Raw genomic sequence first — 8,341 nt, forward strand, 5'->3', positions numbered from 1 at the left:
AAATACAGGGGAATGGAGCAGACATTCTTCACACTGGTCCTTACAGTATGCACACTTGCTGTGCAAGAGGTACATCAGCGTGTCAGTGCCTCAGCTGGAAAGGTCTGTTTACTCAGAATGTCTCGGGGGACAAGTCTCATTTACTCAGCCGCCTGAGCAGACACCCGTTTCTCCCCTGGGCCCGCAATGCTTGTCTTTCAAGGGAAAATGGCAGCATTTTTTTTTTTTTTTTTTAAACAGTCATTTGGCTGGTGGCACCAGATACCCAGCAGTATATCACTGTCCAGAGTCTAATCTAGTGCTCCATGCCCTTCAGTCTCTACGCAGGTCCTAAAATGTATTAGCAGTTGTGCCAAACGCACACAAACAGGCAATTCGCGCTCTATAAATCGACTCCCCCTCTGCGAGTCATTGGAAAAACAGGACAAACAACAGATTAAATACACTGCAATGCGCCTTATTAGCATGGGTGAACTGAGTGGCCCTGTTAGTCAAGACCTATCAGACTATGGTCTCCTCTTTAGCCATACAACCCTGAATCTCTGGCCCTATGCATCAGGATCCACTTCCACTGGCAAGCCATGGTGTTGAAAGGCCATCCCCAAATTCTTCCAACATTAACTTATTTGCGTACCAATTGAATTTGAAACATTCTTGGGTGCGTTTTTTGTTGTTGTTGTTGTTGCATGCGCCAGTACAAAACCCCCTTTCAGTTAACCCACTAGCCCAGATTCTTGCAAGCCATCCCGAAATCAGAATCACATGACATACCATTCCACACACATTCCAGAGAAGGAGAAGATCTATACCCCTCTGTTCTCACACTGTTCCTTTATTTCATGATGCATGTACAGGTCTGGAACTCCACGTTTAAAAAAAACTGACATCCTCTCCTCTGTATAAAGCAGAAGATTAAAAATCCTCCATTAATGCAAGAAGCTGAGGCATCTGACTTGTTACATTTCGACAACATTTCCACTCCGATACACACTGGACGGTCTGTGCAATCCCTCCCCCACAAACACACACCCAAGCACAAGGCAGACATACTCCAACATTTCCAGATGAGGTGCATGTACCTCGTAATATTATGGAGTAGAAATGTATTTGACTTTCTTTTTTTTTTTCACTTCTCAGACTTTGACATTACATTTGTGACGTTGTATAGATGAGACCCAGGATTGCATCCACTGTGTCAAAACAGAAGCACGGACCATAAACCATTACATAACACATACATTATGTTTAGAGGCTTACACTGTCTTCACTGGCCTCAGATGCATTGGCTTTTGGCTGATTGTTTCCCAGCTGGACCCTGTTGGCATCGCAACAGATGTAAAATACATTTATTGAGTATATACTAACAACCCTCACACACGCAAACAAGATCACACACATGCAGCAGTACAAAATGACTGCTAATTTATCCTACTGTAAGTGCATTAGCCAGGTCACCTATCCCATTGACCTACAAATTACTTACACATGGGGTATTTCCGCACGTCTCCCTAGTAAATCCGAACTCGGGCATTCAGTATCATTCATTTGCAGAAATCCCATGAGAAATCGAGAGCTTGGGACTATAATGATCTATTTGTTAAAATATAATTCTGAGATAATTGGCTTTAAAAGTTCCTGAACCTGCATTGGTTTGAATGGCGTTAGCAATGTTATCTTGCACTCTTTTGAACTTAACATAAATTGGGGTATTTAAAGTACTGTATAGGTAGAGAACATTGAACAGAACAAGGCTATGTCAATAACTCAATTTTGACAAAAATGCAGATAGAACCGGATAAATTCGAAAGCTCTCTTTAGGTTTGACATAATAAATATTGATATGCAGATAAATGTGTACTTTGTCTCATCAAATGCCCAAAGAGAAATGCTCAAAGCATTTGCCGTTATTAAGTCTTCCATATAGATTCTAAATCACCCACATAAATAAAGTTACAAAACCATCATGACAGACCAATCAACAAAAGTGCTACTCTGGCATAGTAAGACACATTATGAATGCCATTAGAGATCATTACAAATCAGGCCCATTAAGTCATGGGCCACTTCTGCCAGCAGGTTGGTGGAGGGATTCAGATAAATACCAAGCCCACATTTTGATTGGGCCAAACAGTTCTTAATTTCTCGTTTTTCTCATACGGCCTCCTTGTTAATGCATTACGCAAGGCTCTGAAATGCAAAGGCATTCTGGGACTGTCCGACCCCTGAATCAGGTGTGTTCCAGGCTCACCAGGGGTGTGTTGTGCTCCCTCTGTGACACTTTTGTCCCTCGGGTTGGCGGGGGCCCGTTGACGTAGCTCAGGGCCAGTTGGAAGGAGAGAGCCAGGGAGTTGGAGCGGTGGCACTCTGGGTCCATGAGGAGTGCTATAGGCAAGACCAGCAGGGCTAGGAACACAGCCAGCAGGACGACCAGGAACACTGGGCTCCTCAGAGTCTTTAGTACCCACACGGCCCCCAGGGGCCAAAAGCGGAACTGTGTTTGTCTGTTAGGGCACTCATCTGGCCTACAGGAGAAGCGTGGATAGAAGGAGCGTGATTATAATTCTAAGTCTCAGCATCGTTTAAGTCCGGGGTTGTTATTGACCTTGGGGACTGGGAGTGTGTGCTTTTTTTAATGTCAATAAATCACATGGAGGAGTGAGATTTGCTATCACTGTCTAATTGGTATTGATTGGAATATCAAATGTGAAATGTCACAACAGGTATTTGCAGTGTTGTTATTATATATAGATACACTCAAATACGCTTATAAGTAAAAACTATGATAGTACAGTACTATAAATTTAACCAAAGCATTGAATATTAAAACATATAGGCTGCGTTTACGCAGGCAGACTAATTCAGATTTTTTTGCCCAATTATGGGCAAAAGATCTGATTGGTCAAAATATAAACAATTGGGCAAAAGATCAGAATTGGTTTGCCTGTTTAAAGGCGGCCATAGTTTCCACGTGAATAAGACTTTACTCACCGTTGCTCACTATGGACCACCTCCCATGAGGCATTGCAGTGTGGCTCTTCCTCTGGAGACTGGCAGAGAAAGAGGAATCAACAGAGAGAGGGATTGTGTACACACACACACACACAGCTAACCCGACAGGGGATGCATTCATTGTGGCCTCTGCACTGTAGGCCTAGCTATACAACTTTTTACAAGGCAGCTGGCAAAGATACTATTATTATATATTTTTTTTACTTCTACTGTGATCTGCATACAACCTGTCATCTTCAGTACATTGCTGTACATTTTGAAGACAACAGGTGAATTAACTTGATCTTACAAGCTGCCATTAACTGTCACGGCAATAATAAATCATGTGATACTGTTACCTGTCTTACAAGCCATCCTATCAGACTTGAGCTGGAGGTCACATGACTGTAAGGTGTAGGGGGTCAAACACAGCTCCTGGGGGCATGTCTGTACCTGAGACTGTGGCTTCCCTCAGAGCAACCAGCACACTGTCACACATTCAAAAAGCAGTTTGGGTTATGGCACAGGCTAGACTCATTCTACATGACAGTGTTTATATGCAACAAAGGCCAATTGTAAATCAAAAGAGACTCATAGATGCGGCCCAATAAGGTTGCCACACACACACACTCTCATGGGACCAACCCATCAGCCCCTTGTCCGACGCTCTCTCTCTATCCCCTCACTGGGTTTTGACTAACGCTCGTGGCCTATGGTGTGTCTGGTCTTTATCCGCTCGCCTGCAATTACGACAGACATTAAAAAGCCAGTTAACGCCAGAGCTCTCCTCCGTCCCTGTAAAGCAGCCAATTAAGCCTCGAGCGTAGAGACATTAAAGGAGCCCCTTTGAAATGGAAATGGTTCCTCCGCAAGGTTTGAGGCTTTGCAGTGAAATCAGGCTTTCCATCAGTACAGCGATTCACTTTCTTACGGACGTGTCCCCCTCTGACAAACAGAATGCTTTAATCAGGCTGGGCTTCAGACAGCTTAATTAGAAAGAAAAAAGACTCCTCTCCCAATAAACGGAAGGGGAAATATTCCTGGGCGGTTTCTGTTTTCGTGACACTTAAAAAACATAGCCTCTGCTACGCCGATGCATTTATAAAACACCATCTTATTGATTTGTTTACGGGAAAGACGAGGTATAAAATAGACACTTTGTAGGCGATGTGACACACCCAAAATAGCGGGCAATGAATTTAAATCTACATGCAATAACACAAAACACTGAGTTGTCGATTCACATGATTCAATGAATATTTACTTTTTTGTGATTTCACCAGTGTGAAATTCTCCATGCATTTTTTTAAAATAGTGCATGGGAAAGTCAATTCCTAGAGCTCTTTGCAGTAAAAGTGAGCCTTTTCCAACATACAGGTCTGCATATAACCAAACACCTTTGCGTGCATGTCTCACTGTACAGTACACGCTCCTCTCTGGACCACAAGCAGAACCTAATCAGCGTGGAAGGTCAGGAGTCTCGTGGAGGCTCCAGGGCACATTTCTCTGCCATTCCAGAAAGCTAGAGGATGCTCATGGGATGCAATATGTTGCTCAATGAAAGGTACTGTTGCTAGCACCTCATTCCTCCAACTTCACTCGGTTCAGACTGCGCCGGCTGTTCTTTTTTTGGGTGTGTGCCAAGTTGAATGTCCTCAAAAGGATCAGAGGGTTTCTGTCTAAGACAGTGTTTTCACTCTAATTTGGAGGCGATATTATGGTTCGGGGGGGGGGCACTGGATCAGTCTGTTAAAAGGCTTAGGAGTTTTACTGGGTTTAAGGTGTACCTTCCAAGTACTGTCGGTCTGGACAACCTTGGAGCAGGCTCTGTGCTGTTGGACCGAGGGGGTTTTAGAGGGGACGGTGTGTCCGTGCGTCTGTCCCAGCCAGGCGCTGATGTGGTCAGGGTCAAAGCTCACAGGCTCCTGGGAGGGTCCATCGGGCATGGAGGTCATCCAGTGGCCAGAGAGTAGAGGTTTGCCATCTCTGACACTCTGGATTGTGGGAGGTGAGAGCACCACTGGGCCTGCATACTCAAACCTCCTCTCCGGCCTCTGGAAATACCAGCCACAAGTGAGGATAGATAGTTCATTCCAGGTCAAATTGACACAAACATTTCATTGAGATTTTTGGTTTTAATATGCAAAAACCCTGAGGAGTCTTTGAAGTCTTTATATTTCTGGCTTAAATCAGATGCTAAAATCATACCTACATTTCTGCATCTTCCACTGTAAAATCCAATGGGTTTGGTTATGAGTTCAACACAATCAGTATTATTAGTCACACCAGCAAAACAAAGCTTCTCTGTACTGACACCGATGATCATGGAAGTATTGGCTTTAGGCTTAACAAAAAAAAAAGCTATGTTAGCTTTTTCCTCACATACACATACTCTACCCCTCTTGTACACACAATAACTCCTTGTTAATTGAAGTGAAGAACAACATTGTGTGTCATTTCAATGGATCATTATTTGTTTCACACATACTTCAGTATTCACTGTCCAGTGCATTATTCAAATTCCTTTGCCGGTTGAACACAAGTTTACATTCCTGATAATATTGCAAAAACATGTTGACCTGCGTGTGCCTCTGAGCCTAAGGGAACAGTGGTCGAGCGAAGAGCCAAAATAAAGATCAGTAGGAGGAGGTCGGTCTACGCACCATTTCCTCTGCTGCTCGGTAATTTATATCAGACTGAGAGCCTATGTAGCTGAGGTAACTCCGCCTTTTTACACCATCTCGGGCCAATGGCTTTTCTCGATCTGTTTGAATGAAACAAGCACACCTCAAATCTGGTGCCAAGCCTCACCGACACATATCGAAAACATTGACAGCGTTAATCATTTAAAAATGTTCTCATGGCACCCCAATGGATGAGGATAGAACAAGTGGATTATTCTATCAGCGTCATTAACCTTTCTTTAAATCGCCTACCTGTGTTGGCGCTGAAATATGACAAGTCGGCGTTGGATTGGGAGACGGGGCCCCAGATGTCGACGGAGGGGTCCCACTCCAGCACCATGTGGTCCAGGTTGGGGGGGGGTTCTGCTGGTCTGGGGCGCTGCTCTTCTCAAACACACCATCCTGCTCCAACAGGACCTCAGACGGACAGCCGGAGTCAGAGGCTTGAGTCAGTACACAGTCATCCTCAAACACCTGACAAAGGAAAGAGGGAGGGAGAAAGATAGAGGGAGGGAGAAAGATAGAGGGAGGGAGAGGGAGGAAGGATAGGGAGAGGGAGGAAAGATAGAGGGAGGGAGAGGGAGGAAGGATAGGGAGAGGGAGGAAGGATAGGGAGAGGGAGGAAGGATAGGGAGAGGGAGGAAAGGAGGACATATAAATGGAAGAGAACTACTACAGGATGCTATAAAACACACTAAATGGTAGAGTTGTTCTCAGTTTGGCCTGGAACAGCATGGGCATATTCCACAACCCCAAATCCCCTCTCCTTCCTTCACTAGCTTCCTTTGACCCATATAGGCCTTTCAGAACCGTGGACAGAAGCTTAGAAGAAGAGAAGAAATCGTGCAGAAAAGCAGGGCCTTAGAGTGGCTGGTGCAGTTAAAGATACAGGTTAAGCGTAGCCTACCAGTCTCATGCTGAGCAGGCGTGTGTGCAGACGGCCCACTCCCTCAAATACGTGGGCAGAGTAGAGCAGCAGCTCCTGCAGCCCCGCCTCGATGTCTTGGGCGTCCTCTGGCTCGCTCTTCTGGATCAGCGCCTCGCTCCGCTCCAGGAGACCGTTCAGACGCCCCGCAGTCTCCCCCACCGCCTCCTGGAAGCTCTGAGGCCAAACACACACACAGAACATCAGGGAGGAGACATTTACTACCGGAAGGGCCGTAAGAATTGGTACTGGAATCAGGTAGAAGCATATCAGGCACATCCGGGACAGTTCATGGGAATCACAGATAAATGACCAGGTAAAGCAGATGCAAAATGTTGTTAGGCAAAAGTGAGGACCACTGATTGCGTGGTCAGATTACTTGGCAGGTCAGTCCTAGGCCATGTCCTTTACCTGCAGCTCCCACATCTTGTCACAGGTGTCCCATCCAGAGAAGTGTTCCACCTCGGTCAGCCTAAGGTCCATGTCAGCAAGCCACACGGCCATCTCCTCCCGCTGGCCCTCAAACTCCTCCCGCTGGGACACACGGTGCTAGGGGAGGGGCAGGAGGAGACGGGGTAGGAAAGAGAGCACGTGAAGCGAGGGGAGGGGAAATATAACATTGTAGGCCAAGAGAGGTGGAGGTATAGCAATATAGATACAGAATAATAGTCTAGTCCAATGCTGGCATCTGAATACATTTGGGAGGAGTCAGATGTAGCTCGAAAAAGAAAACGTCCCCCTGCCTTAGACATCTGTGTGATGAAGGAAGGGGTATCTTGCACCTCTTACCTTGAGTCTGCGGCAAACACTCTCAATGGTCCCATGTAGGCGGTCCCAGCGTTGACCACAGTCCCTGGCCATGCCCAACAGGCGTGACCGCATGGCCCCATCAAAGAGCCTGGTCAGGGTCCTGTTCCTAAGAGTCAGACTGTCCAGCTGCACCACCTGAGCCCCAGCCTGGGTCCTCAGGCTCTGGGAGGGGAGAGCACAACAACTGGGGGTTTAGATCGAACAGTAGAGAGATACTCGTTATATTATACAGGTGAACGAAACAGTTCTGAAAGAACATCTCTATTAAATCTGTAATAACAATGACAGTGTCTCTACGCAATGACTGAGGACATAAACACCAACATGGGGCTGTAGATGGCCATTAGATGGTCTGATCTGGTCTCCTACCTCAACCTTCTCGAGCTCCTCCTTGGCAGTGACAAAAAGCACACGGGCAGATCTGGGGGAGTCGGCAGCCTTCTCCGCCAATCGGAGCCAATTGCTGAGAGATGAATGAACTCATGCCATAGCACCCATTTTCTTTCCAACCTTTGAGATACATAAACAAACAAAGGGCAGACTGGTAAATGGAAAAGCACATTAATTAGGGTAGTGTGGTTCACTGCAGTTGATCAATATAATCTACTATCCATTAATTAACTGTCCACATTAATTAGGACTTAATCCTTCAATCAGCAAATACACTTGAGAAAACCCCATTGGGGTCAGAAGAGAAGACAAAATGTGTTGAGTTGGGAAACACTCACTGGATACATCCATCCAGAGATGGCCTTCCATCTTGGATCAAGCAGGTTCCCAGTGGCAGACAGTCTTGGGGCTCCTCATTGAGCTCTAGTAGAGGCAAGAAGTGGTATTCGGGAAGTAGGGGCTCAGTGTGTTGTAGGATCAGGTCCAATCCCAAGGGGCTGTTCATAGACTTGGTAGCGACTCGACGTTCATCCTCTTCCGACAT

General features: G+C 45.9%; 1 long non-coding RNA gene and 1 pseudogene across 1 annotated transcript; both read right to left on the minus strand.

The window, feature by feature from the left end:
* Positions 1 to 820: 820 nt before the first annotated feature.
* On the minus strand, positions 821 to 5,105 carry LOC116352899 (uncharacterized). Its single transcript, XR_004203983.1, has 4 exons — positions 4,776 to 5,105; positions 3,348 to 3,476; positions 2,989 to 3,047; positions 821 to 2,522 (listed from the first exon to the last, which is right to left on the minus strand). It is a non-coding gene; the product is annotated as an uncharacterized LOC116352899 (long non-coding RNA).
* A 307-nt stretch (positions 5,106 to 5,412) lies between these two features.
* On the minus strand, positions 5,413 to 8,341 carry LOC109909361 (nesprin-2-like; annotated as a pseudogene).

This window comes from Oncorhynchus kisutch, linkage group LG18 (genome assembly GCF_002021735.2).
Source record: "Oncorhynchus kisutch isolate 150728-3 linkage group LG18, Okis_V2, whole genome shotgun sequence".
Classification (NCBI taxonomy): domain Eukaryota; kingdom Metazoa; phylum Chordata; class Actinopteri; order Salmoniformes; family Salmonidae; genus Oncorhynchus; species Oncorhynchus kisutch.